We start from the raw sequence: 17396 nt of genomic DNA on the forward strand, positions 1-17396 counted from the left end.
AAGAAGTGCCTTTTGCCCTCTGCCATGATTGTGAGACTTTCCTCGGCCACGTGGGACTGTAAGTCCAATTAAACCTCTTTCTTTTGTAAATTGCCGGGTCTCAGGATGTCTTTACCAGCAGCTTGAAAACAGACTAATACAATGTTCATATAAAATAATATAAAGTAAAAAAAACAAGAAAAATTGCAGACACGCACTGATTGTAAGTACAAAGGAATGAATGACCTGAATGCACACTTCACAAAAGAGGGTGTTTGAATGGCCATCAGGCTCATGTAAAGTTGCTCCATGTCATTAATCATCAGGGAGTTGCAAAGTAAAACCACAATGCAATACCACTTCACACCCACCAGAATGGCTCAAATTAAAAAAGACAATACCAAGTGTTGACAAGTATTTGGAATAACCAACACTCCTATACACGGTTGCTGGGAGTGTACATTGGTACAATCATGTTGGAAAGCTGTTTGGCAGTATCTATTCCACTCCTGGGCATACACCCAAGAGAAATTCATGTACTTGAATATTCATAGCAGCACTGTTCCTAATAGCCCCAAACTGAAAACTATTCCAATGCATGTCAGCAGTAGAATGGAGCAAGAAATTGTGGATAGTCACACAATAGAATATGCAGGGGTCAGCATTCTATGGCCTGCAGGCAAATTCCAGCCTGCTCCCTGTTTTTTGTAAATAAAGTTTTATTGGAACACAGCTGCACTCATTTGTTTATGTATTGTCTATGACTGCTGTCACCCTACAATTGCAGGGTTAATTGCGCTAGAAATCACATGGCCCCCAAGCCTAAAATATTTACCATCTGGCCTTCAACAGAAAGTTTGCTGACCTGGGCTACGGAGCAATGAGAATGAACGAACTGCAACTACATGCAATAACTGAATGAATCTCACAGATTGTTGAGGGGGAAAAAGAAAAGCCAGATCCACAATCGTACGTGTTGTATGATTCCATTTACATAAAGCACGAAACCAGGTGAAACTATTCCTTTCTGTGAAAAGTCAGGATAGCGACTACCCTTGGGGAGGTAGTGTCTGAAATAGGGCATGGCACAATGGTAATGTTCTGTTTCTTGTTCTGGGTGTTGTGAACAATAACCAGGCCGGGCGAGGTGGCTCACACCTGTAATCCCAGCACTTTGGGAGGCCATGGTGGACGGATCACTTGAGGCCGGGAGTTCGAGCCTAGCCTGGACAACATGATGAAACCCCGCCTCTACTAACAATACAAAATTTAGCTGGGTGTGGTGGCGCATGCCTGTAGTCCCAGCTACTCGGGAGGTTGAGGCAGGAGAATCTCTTGAACCCGGAAGGCGGAGATTGCAGTGAGCTGAGATCAACACTGCACTCTAGCCTGGGCCACAGAGTGAGACTCTGTCTCAAAAAAAAGAAAAAAAAAACTCCAACACACACACAATAACTGGCCAGGCACCGTGGCTCACGCCCGTAATCCCAACACTTTGGGAGGCTGAGGCAGGTGGATCACCAGGTCAGGAGTTCAAGACCAGCCTGGCCAAGATGGTGAAATCCCATCTCTACTAAAAATACTACGCCCGGCCCTTGTTGTAACTTTTATTGGAAAAAAAAAATCCAAGTAGAAGTGGATCCGCGAAGTTTAAACCCATATTGTTCAAGGGTCAACTGTATCGGGAAATGGAGAGACCTACTTTGTTTTTTGTTTGACATCTGCTGCAATGGGAGAGAAACCTACTTTGAATGCAATATAAAGAGCTATGATTTCAGAAGAGGCCCCAGGAAGGTGTATTTGTGGGCAGTGAGCAGAGCTTGTTGGTGAGCTAACCCTTCATTTACAGGTGACAAACAGGCCATCTGAGCTACGCGGCCTGGTCAGGAGGACACGGCACTGGGAGACCTTCCCCAGGGTGTGACCTTTGGCAGGTTAGGTCTCCACCCTGGCATCCCTTCCAGCCCGGGCATTCTGCGACTCCAGGAACGTTTCCGGCACCAGGCACGCCCTGGGACGGTCCCCAGCCTGGCCTCCGCCCCCATCGAGTGGGTGCGGGTGCCGCAGCGGGGAGCAGGCAGGCAGGGGCCCGGGGCCGCCCCACTCCGACTCCCGAACCGCGGCGCCCTCTGGCGGCCACGCTGGGAGGGACGGGGCTCATCGGGGGCGTGGCTCGCCCCGGAGGCTCCGCCCTTCTCCCCAGGGTGGGGCCGGGGTGGTGATTACCGGCAGAGGCTGTAGAGGTTTCGCAAGGACGTGACCTTTATGAGAAAAAAACCACTGTGTCACGCATGGTTGCCAGCGGGGCCAGCGAGCTGAACTAGTTTTCCGAAGCCCGCAGGAGGAGGAGCCTGAGCGGAAACGTCCAGCCCAGTGACTTCGCTGCCTTCTGGCCCTCCAGGACCGCGGCGGCGCGTCCTGAGCCCGGGGCACCCGCTGGGGCACGAGCCCGCACCCCGACTGCATCCGGGCCTGCCGTCGGGGCTACGTCACTGTCTATACTGGGAGTCAGCGGAATGAGGGCACACTCGCCTCTCTTCCTTCAATTCCAGAAGTGAGGCCCGGCAGTCCAGGCTGGTCTAACCAGGCCCCCACCGAGCTGGGGTTTGGATTGGAAGGGCAGATGGGAAACGACAGAAGTAGGATACTTTGCGAATAAAGAACAAGGGAGTTGGGTGCTTTAGCCACAGAATAGGTTCAGCCAAGGTCGTTCAGAGGTGCCCAGCAAGAGGGGAGTGGCTACCCCTCCCCCATCCTGATCTGAGGCATGCGTAGGGGGCGGGTGGCACAAGGGCTGTGTGTGTCCTCGTTAGGGCCTGAGAAAAACCTAGGGACTGGGAGGCAGGAGGACTGGGTACCCACTGGGTCCCAGCTCCACCTTCACCTGTCACTCTGGGGAGCAGGTCACTTAACCTCTCTGGGCCTCAGTTTCCTCACTTGAAGAATGAGGGGTCTGGATAAGATTGTGGAATATGTTTGGAGTACTATCTGAGGCCTAGGAACTGAAAGTCCCTGTCCTGACATCATCCAGTAAGTCAGAGAAAAAGGAAGGGTCAGAGACCCAGGCTGTCACTCACCCGGTTCTCTTTCTATAGCTTCCTTACAAATTCTCACATGGGCTTCAATTCCCTTCAGCAAACAATTGTGCACTTCCGCCTTTGTGCCAAACACAGGCTCAGGCCCAATGTTTCTGGGGCCTGGGGCAACAGTAGGCAGGGAGGACCACAGGCTGTATGTCTGAATATTTAAAAGCTACACATCAAGCTAACAAACTGTTAAATAAAACATGTTTTATCCTCCTATCTGAGCAGATACACCTTCCTAACAATCTGGAAGGTCAAGTTCAAGTTTGCAATTCTTGCATTCCTCAGCATTCTAGGTGTGATGGCACAGCTTAAGGCCATGGCGTGGCTTCCTTCTATTCCCAGGCCGGATCCATCCCATGCTATGAGGGATCTTTCACGTCCTCATATCCAAGCTCTGTCCCCATCTCTGCAAATGTCTGCTCCCTAAAGGGTCACCTCTCTAGTGTGCACATTGGTGAGACCATCCACCTTCAGGAGACTGGACCTAGAGAAGTGGGTTCAGAACCTGTTGGCAGGGAATTCCCAGGTCGCAGGTATCCAGGACATGGTTCTGGGTGGGCAAGTGTCTTGGCCCCAATGACTCCTTGCCCTGTGTCTCCCTGCCTCTTGCCCCGTCTGAAGACGACACCAGCCAGACATTGTGGGGTGCAGACTTGGATCAAGCACAGCCCCTCCAAGGAGGCCATCCATCCAAACACTATGAACTTTGGCTGGGTGCAGTGGCTCAGGCTGGACGCGGTGGCCCACGCCTGTAATCTCAGCACTTTGGGAGGCTGAGGTGGGTGGATGACTTGAGGTCAGGAGTTTGAGACCAGCCTAGACAATGTGACGAAACCCAGTGTCTACTAAAAATACAAAAATTAGCCAGGCATGGTGGCGCATGCCTGTAATCCCAGCTACTCTGGAGGCTGAAGCAGGAGAATTGTTTGAACCCAGGAGGCAGAGGTTGCTGTGAGCCAAGAGCGTACCACTGTACTCCAGCCTGGGTGACAGAGCGAGACTCAGTCTCAAAACAAACAAACACACACACACTGAATTCAAGGCAGATGCCTGCAAGTGAGAAGGGAGGGCACTGGGAGGGGATTCATTTCTTAGAGGTGGTAGCGCTTATGCTAAGCATAGCAGGTGGATTGAGATTTCAGCAGGTGGAGAAGTGGGGAAAGAAAGGAGCAAAGCAAAGGCCCAGGGCTACCCAGGGTTGGGGTGTCTATGAATTGTCACTACAGGGCAGAAAAGCTGGAGGGCAAATCTGTGTCCTCCAGATAGCAGGCAAAGCCTCCAGTAGTCGCCAGCTGTCTTAATTAATCGGTAATTCTTACCAATTCCAAGGTGGGGAAGCCTGGCCAAAATGGCAAAACCCCATCTCTGCTAAAAATACAAAAATTAGCCAGGCATGGTGGCCGGCGCCTGTAGTTCCAGCTACTTGGGAGGCTGAGGCAGGAGAATTGCTTGAACCCAGGAGGCGGAGGTTGGCAAAATCATGCATCTTGGGTCATCACTATTTCTCAATGTCACTTACACACCCGTCCTCCCTCCTCCGGCTCCTTTTATGGGCTACCAACTGCATGATGAGTGAGAGCTAGCATGGGCACAAAACTACCCCAGGAGGGCCGGGTACAGTGGCTCACGCCTGTAATACCAACACTTTGGGAGGCCGAGGCGAGTGGATCATTTGATGTCAGGAGTTCGAGACCAACCTGGCTAGCATGGTGAAACCCCATCTTTACTAAAAATACAAAAAAAAAAAAAAATTAGCCAGGCGTGGTGGTACTCACCTATTGTCCCAGCTACTCAGAAGGCTGAGGCAGGAGAATTGCTTGAACCCAGGAAGCAGAGGTTGTACTGCACTCCAGCCTGGGGGACAGAGTGAGGCTCCATCTCAAAAACAAAAACAAAAAAATCCCTCCCCTAGCAGCCCACGAGTGGCTGGAGTAAGCTCTGAAAGGGCAGGTCTTTCTCCCATCTTGAGCTTAAAGTTTCTCTCCCAGGGGACGTCAGTCAATCACATTTCCTGTAATAACCCTGGGCCACCTGCTTTTCTCCCTGGAGCAAGGTTTTGATTAAGGGCTGTTTATCCTCCCAAGTCGGTGGTACCAGCTCACTTGGTGGATGGGCTCCTTCCTTTTTATGCCAAGAGTCTCTGATGCCTCCTTATTTTCCACTTGGGAGAAATGTTTCAGTTCACAGGTGGAGAAGAAGGTCTTCCTTAGTGGTATCCCAGTGCCAGAGCACCAGGCCCCCTGTCCTGGAGAAGATTGAAGGCAAGGTGGACCCAATAAGCTGCGAACAAAGGTTGTGGGTGCAGACAGGTTGGCTTTTACAGTCGAGATTCAGCCTCTGGACTGCTGCTGGGAGAGTGGGGGCTTCGCTGGGCCAAGGCTTGGCGTGATGGCTACAGGGACACCTCCAACACTGGTGGTCACAATGAGAGGGCTGCCCATCGCTCTCATCTAATAAGCGGGGCGAGTCCAACCCTGGGGACAGAGATGTCATTTGAGAGGCCTTCCCCACCCACATCCCTACCCCATCCCTCGTATTCTCTTCTTTCCAGCAGGTTAGACAAGTTCAGCCACATTTTGGCTTTCAAGGCTCAAATGGAAGAAAGCAAAAATTCCCTAGGGCACCGTGGCCTGAGATGCCTAGATTCACATCCGGAACCCTTTTTGTGGGCAGGGAACTCCTGGCTTCCTCTCATCAGCCCTGGCTCACCAAGTCCTGCGTGGCCAGAACTTGGCAGGTTGCCATGGATACCTGGAAGTGCTGTCCCAGCAGACAGCAGAGCCTTGCTGGGGCCAGGAGAATTTGGGGGCACCTGAACTGCTGGCCAGAAGGGCTAAACAGGCCCCCCTGCCACCCTCATTTTGATCAGACCCCCTCCACCAGTCTCCTAAAAAAGGGCTTTCTAAACTTTACTGGGCACAGGAATCTCCCTCTCCGCCGACCTGGTTAAAATGCAAATACTGGCCGGGCGTGGTGGCTCACGCCTGTAATCCCAGCACTTTGGGAGGCCGAGGCGGGTGAATCACAAGGTCAAGAGATCAAGACCATCCTGGCCAACATAGTGAAACCCCGTCTCTACTAAAAATACAAAAAATTAGCTGGGCATAGTGTAGTCACAGCTACTCAGGAAGCTGAGGAAAGGGAATCGCTTAAATCCGGGAGGTGGAGGTTGCAGTGAGCCAAGATCGCACCACTGCACTCCAGCCTGGGCAACAGAGTGAGACTCCGTCTCAAAAAAAAAAAAAAAAAAAAAAAAATGGAGATGCTGATTCAACAGGTCTGGGGCAGGGGCAGAAGGTGCTGAGATTGTGTTTTCCTAACCAGCTCTCAGGTACTGCTGCTGGCCCACTGGCCGCACTGAGTAGCCAGGACCTAAACTGAGTCCTGGTGGGTTTCAGAAACCTCAGTCAGATTCCGAAGGTCCCGATTCCTGGACCCACTGCCTTAGGCCACCACTACCAGCCTTAACTCCAATGGGAACCTGTAGCCTGCCTGTAGTGGAAGGACTCTCTCTCCAGTCCGTTTTTGGATCATTCACCATCAGCCACTTCAAAGAAAGGAAATCAGCAGCCTGCATTTCAGGGAAACGTTTTAAGCTGTTCTGTCCCTTCTCCAGCTCTCCAAGTTATATAATGCATCCTTGTTGAAAATGCTGATAATGCTATTTGGGTGGCAGGAAGCCAATGTTGGGCTACATATTGCTTGGGGCTGGGGCTGGGGTCAGAGAAGGGGGCAGGGTCTGGGGAGGGTTTAAGGAGAGAAAGCGGCCAGGCAGATGGAGAGAGGACGGGAGGGCCAGGGTGGTCAAGGCCCAGGGATAAAGCCGATTGGTATGTCAGCAAAATCTGTCACTGGCTTTAGTGATTCGAAAGGCAGACACATTCTTTCATCTCTGTTAATCCTCATCTGATACAGAGGATTTTCCTGCCATTAAATCTGGAGAAAGAAAAATAAGCACTCAAACCTGCACAAGCAACTATGCCTCTTCACCCCTTGCTCCCGCCTCCCGACCCCCACCTTCACTTCTCTCTCAGACCATTTTTAGCATTTGTGACTGCCTGACTTGGGAGATGGATGGGCTGGGGGAGTGGAGGGGCACCTCAGAGGAGCGGGACCAGACAGACTCCCAAGACGGTAAGCAACATTTGAGTACCATTCATTAATGCTTCTCTGCAGGGGTTTCCTCTCCATCCATTTCCTTGCTGGGTTGTCAGTGATGCCATCTGAGTTGCTGTCAGGGCTGTAGCCTGGCGAAGGGTTTCCTAATGGATCCAAGCTGCCCATTTGCGGGGAGCTGCTGAGTGCCTGTTGTTACTGGTTTGTCTTAGCCCAACACCAGGGTCATTAGGAAGGAAGGGATGTAAGGAAGAAAGAAAGGCAGGGCATTCAGGAGGAAGTGTGGAGGCGTGGGAGGGTTCTCACAGGGCCCTCCCAGGCACTAGGTGACCTGTCCTTTCTCCCCTCAGGTAGGGATCCCACGGCTGGCTGGTCCTAAGCCACCGGGTGGATGAAAGGCCGAGGGATGTTGGTCCTGCTTCTGCATGGTGAGTTCTCCTGCTGGTGGGTGCAGGGGTTGGGAAGAGGCATGGAAGCCACAGAGTTTCTGCCCAAGGAGTCTTTAAAGTGGCTTCTGGGACAGCTGTATCTGGACACTTCTGATCAGGTTTCACTGACCCTGTGATTGTGGGGGAGGGGATAGAGAAAGCAAGAAAACAGCAGGTGGTGGGGGTTTTTCTTTGCTTAAAACAAAACTCCTGAGCCGAATATATGAAACAGTCCTCTTGGTGATTTTCTTATTCTAATTTCAGATATGAATTCATTGGTGTAATAACCAAAAGCTACAGTTCTACAGTGGTTTTTTTCTTTTCTTTTCTTTTCTTTTTTTTTTTTTTTTTTGAGATGGAGTCTCGCTCTGTCACCCAGGCTGGGGTGCAGTGACATGGCTCTTGGCTCACTGCAACCTCTGCCTCCCAGGTTCAAGTGATTCTTGTGCCTCAGCCTCCTGAGTAGCTGGAACTACAGGCACCTGCCACCACGCCCAGCTAATTTTTTGTATTGTTAGTAAAGACGGGGTTTCGCCATGTTGCCCAGGCTGGTCTTGAACTCTTGACCTCAGGTGATCCGCCTGCCTTGGCCTCCCAAAGTGCTGGGATTACAGGCGTGAACCACCATGCCCGGCCTACAGTGGTTTCTAATCACATTATTTTAAACTCATTTAGTTAAAAACAAAAGTCCCTTAAAAAAAACCATCTTCCTAAAGGAAAAAGAAAAAATGAAAAATGTCTTAGAATTGTGGGATTATGGGATATTGAAGCTATTTGTCAAAGTTTCTCGCTCTGCTATGTGCACTTTAATATACCAAGAAGACTTGTTATGAAATATTTTGCCCGGCTCTAGCTGTTCCAATCTGACTGAGATAGCCTGAGGAAAAATCCTTTAAATTCTTCAGTAAATGATTCTACACAAAGAATCTGTTTTTTTCTAACCCTTGAGTGAATTTAATTCTTTGAGATATGATCTATGTAATAGACTTCTGTATGCGATGCTGGTAGAGAACATTTTACCGGATCATTCTAAAACGGGAGTAATGGAGTTTTCTTCTTCTTTATTCCACCTTTTCAAAAACCAGAACTTGCTCTGTTCAGTCACCCAACAGGCATACACTGTGTGCCTTCAATACGCTCAAGGGATATTTATGAGGGATATAATAGCATGGTCTTTGTCCTTGAGAAAATTCTTTTATAAGAGATTCAATAAATAAGCAATAAAAAAAAATTGGAGCAAGGCACATGGAACACTGATAAATAGGACATGACTTCCTACCTCGAGGAGGCTCTAAAGAACGGAGGTTGATATTTATATAATTACTAACAGCCAACTTCTTGCCATTCCTCCTACCTTGAAAAAATATGAAATTTGATTGACTCATTGGGACAGACCGTTTGCTTCCAACAGCCAGTATCATTTTAAACGTGCACCAAAAGCTCTACCGTTCCTCACAGAAAACAGACAGTATTCATAGCCCGCACACTGCAAAACAGGAACTGTCCCTGCTACAGAAACCCGAAATATATCCAGACTTCTTGTGACAAGTTGGAGAGCTCAGCGGTGACATCATTTGCTAACAATAGATGCACTTAAAATTAATGACCATCTCCACATCCCCTGGCACTTTAATTTAAAACACACTCTAGCAAGCACAGAGAATATTTCTCTGACTGCGAGTCACAAGCAATACGGACAATATGTTCCCGAGAAGCAGGCGGGGATACTGCTCTACCTCCTTGGCCAGAAAAAAAATGACTAAGTGAGCCTCACAAAACAAGACCTTGGGAAAATCAGAAGTGGCTCGCAACAGGGAAATTTGGGGCAAGAGAAATTCTCCTCTGGACACACAGGGCTCCTGGAAGTGCCCCACTTCTCAGATGCATAAGTGCAAATACCTCCACCTCCTCCCCCCATGTTAACCCTTGGGGTCTTCCCGCTGTTCACAGCATAATATCTGAACCCCTTAACTTGCTTTACAGGGTCTTTCACATGTGACTTTCTCTACACTGAGTCTTCAAAGAGGGTCAGGGGTTGTGTGTTTGTGTTTTTGTGTGTGTGTGTGTTTCTTTTGAGACAGGGTCTCGCTCTGTTGCCCAGGCTGGAGTGGAGTGGCACGATCTCGGCTCACTGCAACCTCTGCCTCCTGGGTTCAAGTGATTCTCGTGCCTCAGTCTCTGGAGTAGCTGGGATTATAGGCGTGCGCCACCACTACACCCGGCTAATTTTTGTATTTTTAGTAGAGATGGGGTTTCACCATGTTGGCCAGGCTGGTCTTGAACTCATGGCCTCAAGTGATCTGCCAGCCTTGGCGTTCCAAAGTGCTGGGATTACAGGTGTGAGCCACTGTGCCCCACCAAGATTTGCATTTTAAAGGAAGTCTATAGGAAATAGAATCACAATGAGATGCCACTCATACAACTAGAATGCCTACATGTTTTGCTTTGTTTTTTGTTTTTTGTTTTTGAATAGGGTCTCACTCTGTTGACCAGGCTGAAGTGTAGTGGTACTATCTTGGCTCACTGCAACCTCCGCCTCCCGGGTTCACGCGATTCTCGTGCCTCAGCCTTCTGAGTAGCTGGGATTACAGGTGCCCCCCACCATGCTCTGCTAAGTTTTGTATTTTTAATAGATACGAGGTTTTGCCATGTTGACCAGGCTGTTTTTGAACTCCTGACCTCAGGTGATCCACCTGTCTCGGCCTCCCAAAGTGCTGGGATTGCAGGTGTGAGCCACTGCACCCGGCCTTGATTTCATTTCTGTGAAGTTCTAAAACAGGCAAAACTAATCTGTAGTTCAGAAAGCAGATCAGTGGTTGCCTGGAGCCAGAGGTGGAGAAAGGACTGAAGTCAAAGGAGCCTGAGGAAACTTTCTGGGTGGTAGAAATGTTTTAGGTGTTTTTGCTGTTGCTGTTGTTGTTGTTGTTGTTGTTCTGAGACAGGGTCTTGCTCTGTTGCCCAGGCTGGAGTGCAGTGGTACGATTATGGCTCACTGCAGCCTCAACTTCCTGGGCTCAAAGCATCCTCCCACCTCAGCTTCCCGAGTAGCTGGGACTAAACATGCACCACCATGCCGGCTAATTCTTGTTTTTTGTTGTAGAGATGGGGTTTCGCCATGTTGCCCTGGCTGGTTTTGAACTCCTGACCTCAAGCAATTTTCCTGCCTCGGCCTCCCAAAGTGCTGGGTGCCCGTCCAGACATGTTCTAAGTCTTGATTGGGGTGGTGGTTACACAGGCATGTATACATGTATTATACTTACCGAACTGCACACTTAAAATGGGTACATTTTATTGTAAGTAAAGTATACCTTAATCAACTTGACTTAAAAGAAAAAAAGAGGCCGGGCACGGTGGCTCAAGCCTGTAATCCCAGCACTTTGGGAGGCCGAGACGGGCGGATCACGAGGTCAGGAGATCGAGACCAGCCTGGCTAACACGGTGAAACCCCGTCTCTACTAAAAATACAAAAAACTAGCCAGGCGAGGTGGCGGGCGCCTGTAGTCCCAGCTATTTGGGAGGCTGAGGCAGGAGAATGGCGTGAACCTGGGAGGCAGAGCTTGTAGTGAGCTGAGATCCGGCCACTGCACTCCAGCCTGGGTGACAGAGCGAGACTCTGTCTCAAAAAAAAAGAAAAAAAGAAGGCTAGAGGGAGAGAGTGGCTGTACCAGAAGCAGAAAAAATCCTTCACTGTCCACAGTCAGGCACTGTGGTGTGTCAGGCACTGTGGTGTGTCAGGTACTGTGGTGTATCAGGCAATATGTATGTGAGATTCATCAATGTTATTATGTGGGTTAGAGTAGTTTTTTCCTTTTGATTGCCTAGTAATATTCATTTGTACAGACTGACTGGTTAGTTTATCCATTCCCCTATTGTTGGGCATTTGTTTCCAGTTTGAGGTGATTGTTAATACTTAGGCCCGGAGGACTTTCTGGGGCCTTGCGTTCTTCTCCTCAGATGGGACAGATGTTCATCTCCACGTTTCACCAGACCTGCGAGGCCAACAGCAGACTACCCCTCTGGAAACATGGATTTCTCCATCCCTTATGACTTACGTTAACCAGCAAAACTGCAGCTCAAATCCTTTCTTTCCTGTCACAAAAGGTACCTGCATGGGGTGCAAACCAAGTTCTGGGGTCACAGGAGGCCAAAGGCCACGGCATGGTCTCCGCTACTGCACTTCTGTTTCCTCCAGCCAGTCTTGTTTTGAAGATCCAGCATTGGGTTTTGGTCCGAGGAGCTACTTGGTAGCATTTGCCAAGAATGGAAGGAGAATGATTTCTAGAGCCAAGGTAGCTAAATAGATTTTGCTGAAACCAGAAATTTGACCATATTTTCCCTTGCTATTTTTGGTTTCATGAGGAACAAGTTCTTTTAAAACAATGAGAATAAAGAAACATTCCAACCTCAGTCTGTGGTTGGAAACACCAAGTAACTGTTCTCCTAGCAAACCTCAAGGTGGGAAAGCACATATTTGAAAAGCCGAGGGCTTAGGAAAGAGAAACTGCTCAGCTGGTCTGCATTAGACCTCATTATGCGGTGCCTGAGGCTGGCCATCCCTGCCTCCTTGCAGCTCAGGGGCTGGCCAGGACACCCGAAAAGGACACGCAAGCAGGGAGCCATTTCTGGTGTTTATTTTCCCAGATTCAGGGACACCTTGTAACATTTTTAAAAAACTGAAGTAAAATTCACACAAGATAAAATTAACTGTTAACTATCTTATTTTCTTCTTCTTCTTCTTCTTTTTTTTTTTTTTTTTTTTTTTTGAGATGGAGTCTTGCTCTGTCGCCCAGGCTGGAGTGCAGTGGCACATTCTCTGCTCACTGCAACCTCCACCTCCCAGGTTCAAGCTATTCTCCTGCCTCAGCCTCCCAAGTAGCTGGAACTACAGGCACGCACCACCACGCCCAGCTAATTTTTGTATTTTTAGTAGAGACAGGGTTTCACCATGTTGGCCAGGCTGGTCTCAAACTCCTGACCTCAGGTGATCCACCCGCCTTGGCCTCCCAAAGTGCTGGGATTATAGGCATGGGCCACTGCACCCAGCCCATTAACCATCTTAAAGTGTACAATTTGGTGGCATCTAGCACATTCTCAATGTTGTGCAACCATCACCTCTACCTAGTTCCAAGACATTTTAGTCTCCCCAAAAGGAAACCCCATGTCTATTAAGCAGTCACTCCCTATTCTTCCCTCTCCTCAGCCCCTGACAACCATGAATCTGCTTTGTGTCTTTATGGATTGGCATATTCTGGACATTTCCTATAAAGGGAATCATAAAGTATGTGGCCTTGTATGACTGGCTTCTGTCACTCAGCATGTTTTGGAGGTCCATCTATGTTGTAGCATGTGTCAGTCCTTCATTCCTTTTTATTGTTTGTTTTTGAGACAGGGTCTCGCTTTGTCACCCAAGCTGGAGTGTGGTGCCATGATCACAGCTCACTGCAGCCTGGACCTCCCAGGCTCAAGAGATTCTCCTGCCTCAACCCCCCAAGTGGCTGAGACTACAGGCACGCTTCTCCACCAAGCCCAGCTAATTTTTATATTTTTAGTAGAGATGGAGTTTCACCATGTTGCCCAGGCTGGTCTTGAACTCCTGGACTCAAGCAATCTGCCTACCTTGGCCTCTCAAAGTGTTGGGATTATAGGCGTGAGCCACCGTGCCAGGCCTTCATTCCTTTTTAAGGCCAAATAATACTCCGTTGTATAGCTATGTCACATTTGCCTATCCATCCATTGACTGATGGACATTTACTGTTTCTACCTTGGGCTTTTGTGAATAATGCTGCTGTGAACATGCATGTGCAACTGTCTCTTTGAGACCTTGCTGTCAAGTCCTCTAGGTATATGCCTAGGCATGGAATTGCTAGGTCATATAGTAACTCTACATTACACTTTGTGATTCTTTATATCACACAGATGAATCCCATTTTTATAAAATTGGTGCATCTAGACCCTTGATTTTTGACTTTGGCTGCATATTGTAATCACCTGTGGAGCTTTAAACATACCAATGCCTGATCCCACCCCTGAAGATTCTGATGTAATTGATCTGATGTATGGCCTGGGTGCTGTGAGTTTTCAAAGCTCCACAAGGCGATTCTAATGTTCAGCCTTGGAAATGAAACATCCTAGACTCCAGACTCCTTTTTGCAGCCTACCCCAAGTAATAACTTCAGTATTCTGACAACTGGTGTCATGCTTTCCATTCTAGGGCAGATTTCCACATAGTCCTTTTTTTTTTTTTTTTTGAGATGGAGTCTCTGTCGCCCAGGCTGGAGTGCAGTGGTGCGATCTCAGCTCACTGCAACCTCCGCCTCCCAGGTTCAAGCGATTCTTCTGCCTCAGCCTCCCGAGTAGCTGGGACTACAGGTGCATGCCACCACGCCTGAATAATTTTTGTATTTTCAGTAGAGACAGGGTTCACCATATTGGCCAGGCTGGTCTTGAACTCCTTACCTTGTGATCCGCCCACCTCGGCCTCCCAAAGTGCTGGGATTACAGGTGTGAGCCACCATGCCCAGCCGATCCTTTTTTTAAAGACGGGATCTCACTCCGTCGCCTAGGTTGGAGTGCAGTGTCACAGGTACAGCTCACTGCAGCCTCGACCTCCCCAGCTCAAGCAATCTTCCCACCTCAGCCTCCCAAGTAGCTAGGAGTACAGGTGTGCATCATCATACCTGGCTAATTTTCGTATTTTTTGTAGAGATGAGGTCTTGCCATGTTGCCCAGGCCCATCTTGAACTTCTGGGCTCAAATGATCCTCCCATCTTGGCTTCCCAAAGTGCTGGGATCACAGGCATGAGCCACTGCGCCTGGCCTCTGCATGGTCTTTGAAGGATTTGTGCCTTGATGAGGTTTAATCCTGTGACAGGAATGGTTCATAGAGCCCACACCTGGCTTGGGCCAGTGTTTTCACAGCTATGTCAAGCAACAAGACACATCGGCCCCCCATAACTGTCTACACATTACAGATGAGGAAACTGAGAGAGGTTGTCTGAGTTTTTTTTGTTTGTTTTTTGTTTTTTTGAGACGGAGTCTCACTCTGTCGCTCAGGCTGGAGTGCAGTGGTGCGATCGCGGCTCACTACAACCTCTACCTCCTGGATTCAAGTGATTCTCCTGCCTCAGCCTCCTGAGTAGCTGGGATTACAGGCGACCACCACGACACCTGGCTAATTTTTTGTATTTTTAGTGAAGACAGGGTTTCACCATGTTGGTCAGGCTGGTCTTGAACTCCTGACCTCAGGTGATCCACCTGCCTTGGCCTCCCAAAGTGCTGGGATTACAGGCGTGAGTCACTGCGCCCAGCCTGAGGATTTTTCTTTTTTTTTTTTTAAGCAGTATGAGAGAACAGGGATGAGAGTTAGTGTCCTCAGAGTTTATGAGAGAACTAGGTCAAGAGGCTGTGCCCTCGGGGTGAGTATTTTAAGACCGAATGTTCTGGAAAGCCTTGCATGTGAATCCCGGAGTGATGACAGAGGCTGGCTGAGTAGGGACCTGTCATGAGCCCAGGGCAGTCCTGCTACATTTGTTTCTCATCTTCCCCTCCCTACCTCACACTGGGATAAAAAGCACTGAAGCCTTTTTCCAATTTCCAGATGGATCCTTACCCAAAATACTGGTGCAAGAAGAGAAATTGCTAAGCAACTGCCAAATGAGTTTCACCTTCTCTTTTCACAAACTGTAATCTTTATTTTTAATTTGGTAAATGTTTTTCTGGCCAAGGTATTCCCATGGAACTCAGCTCTGAATAGCCAAGGAGACTTGTTTTTGGAATGCTCACTGCTGATTCCGGGAGAGGCTATTTTTTCATTTGGATTCAGCAAAACCAGGGATGTCCTAAACAGTGTTTGATTTGATGTTATGTATTTCCTGTCAGTGAATGGGGAGCAGTTTCCTTTTGGTTGAGGGGTGCTGCATGGTCCTGAATTTGAGTTGTTTTCTCTGCTAAGGTGAAGAGGTCACTGGCCGGGTGCAGTGGCTCATGCCTGTAATCCCAGCACTTTGGGAAGCTGAGGAGAGCAGATCACTTGACCAGATGGTTCAAGACCAGCCTGGTCAACATGGTGGAACCCCGTCTCTACTAAAGATACAAAAATTAGTTGGGCATGGTGGTGCATGCCAGTAGTTCCAGCTACTTGGGAGACTAGGCAGGAGAATCGCTTGAACCTGGGAGGTGGAGGTTGCAGTGAGCCAAGATCCTGCCATTGCATCACGTAGTTCTTCAGGAAAAGAGGAGAGGCCAGGAAGAGGGAGATGGTTCTAGAGAGATTAATGGAGCCTGTCTGATTCAGGATATTGCTCAGGACTCTTGTTGCAAAGCATCTACTTTAGGTCGTCGAAGTCAAGGAGTTTACTTAGGGACATTAGGTATTCTCAGGCTTCCTACTAGAGGCCACACTGCCCAGAGCAATGCCCAAACCAGGAAGTGCCCAGCTCCAGCAAAAACCCTGTGGTCACTGCCATTGGTGGCCATACCTGGCAGCTCCAGGGAATCATGTTGGGTACTGGGTGCCAGAAATGCAAGCCTAAAAGCCCCTGCCACCATTCTGGCCAGACATTGGTTTCTGCCTGGTACCTACTTCTGAATCCAAGTCTCACTGGGTGTCTGATTGACAAGGCTATGTCATATGCCTGAGCCCTAACTGCAAAGGGAGTTGAGAAAGAAAGTTTCTGGCTTCCATCATGAGGAGGCAGGACTTACGATGTTGGAAATTCCCTAAATGTAGAAAGAGTGCTTAAATGGTGCTGGGGAGCCAGAACACATGCTATGGTCTGAATGTTTGTGACCCTCATTCCCCACCCAATTCATATATTGAATCCAACTCTCCAAGATGATGGTATTAGGAGGTGGGGCCTTTAGGAGGGGATTAGGTCCTGAGAGTGTAACCCTCACAAATGGAATTAGTGCCCTCATAAAAGAGGCCTCAGAGGCCAGGCTCGGTGGCTCATGCCAGTAATCTCAGCACTTTGGGAGGCTGAGGTGGGCAGATCACCTGAGCTCAGGAGTTCACACCAGCCTGGGCAACATGGTGAAACCCCGTCTCTATTAAAAATACAAAATTAGCTGGGCATGGTGGCGCATGCCTGTAATCCCCGCTACTCAGGAGGCTGAGGCAGGAGAATCGCTTGAACCCGGGAGGCGGAGGTTGCAGTGAGCCGAGATCATGCCATTGCCCTCTAGCTTGGGCAACAAGAATGAAACTCCGTCTCAAAAAAAAAAAAAAAAAAAAAAGGTTTCAGAGAGCTCCACCATGTGGGGACACAGTGAGAAGACAACTGTCTATAAGCCAAGAAGTGGGCCCTCGGCAGACACAGAATCTGCCTTGCTCTTGGATTTTCCAGCCTCCAGAACTGTGAGAAATCAATTTCTGTTGTTTGTAAGCCACCAAGTCTACGATAGTGTGTTACGGCAGCCTGAACTGATTAAGATAATACACCAGCTTCTTCACCTTGCCCTTTGCTCCTGCTCCCCCATAACTTTGACCTGCACATGGCTTTGGTACAAACCCCAGCCCCAAAGCTAGACAGGTTGGTGTTCACATGACCTTACTGACCAGTCATTCAGTGCCTATTCCATTTTCACGGAGAAGGAATGAATCTAATTAGCTCTGTTTAGGTCAAAGTGTTCATCTGTGGTGCAAACAGCTGTGGCTGGGAGGAGGTGGCAGAGACACATGGAACTCTGAGTGGGGTATTTTTTCTTAGAGGCAGTGGTTGGCAACACCTGCTGTCAGACTGTGGCAAATGAAAGCTACAAGTTCTCTCAAAGACCAGGATGTGCAGTG

The 17396-nt window shown here is 48.9% G+C and overlaps 1 non-coding gene across 1 annotated transcript in view; it reads left to right on the top strand.

Annotated features, from left to right (window-relative positions):
• The first annotated feature begins 7108 nt into the window (after positions 1-7108).
• LOC102145523 (uncharacterized) overlaps positions 7109-17396 on the top strand; it is a 64817-nt gene continuing 54529 nt past the window's right edge. The window contains exons 1-2 of the transcript XR_010584141.1: positions 7109-7199; positions 7532-7609. This is a non-coding gene — a transcript (uncharacterized protein). The remainder of the gene's footprint in view (positions 7200-7531; positions 7610-17396) is intronic.

The sequence above is a fragment of the Macaca fascicularis genome, chromosome X (assembly GCF_037993035.2).
Source record: "Macaca fascicularis isolate 582-1 chromosome X, T2T-MFA8v1.1".
Classification (NCBI taxonomy): domain Eukaryota; kingdom Metazoa; phylum Chordata; class Mammalia; order Primates; family Cercopithecidae; genus Macaca; species Macaca fascicularis.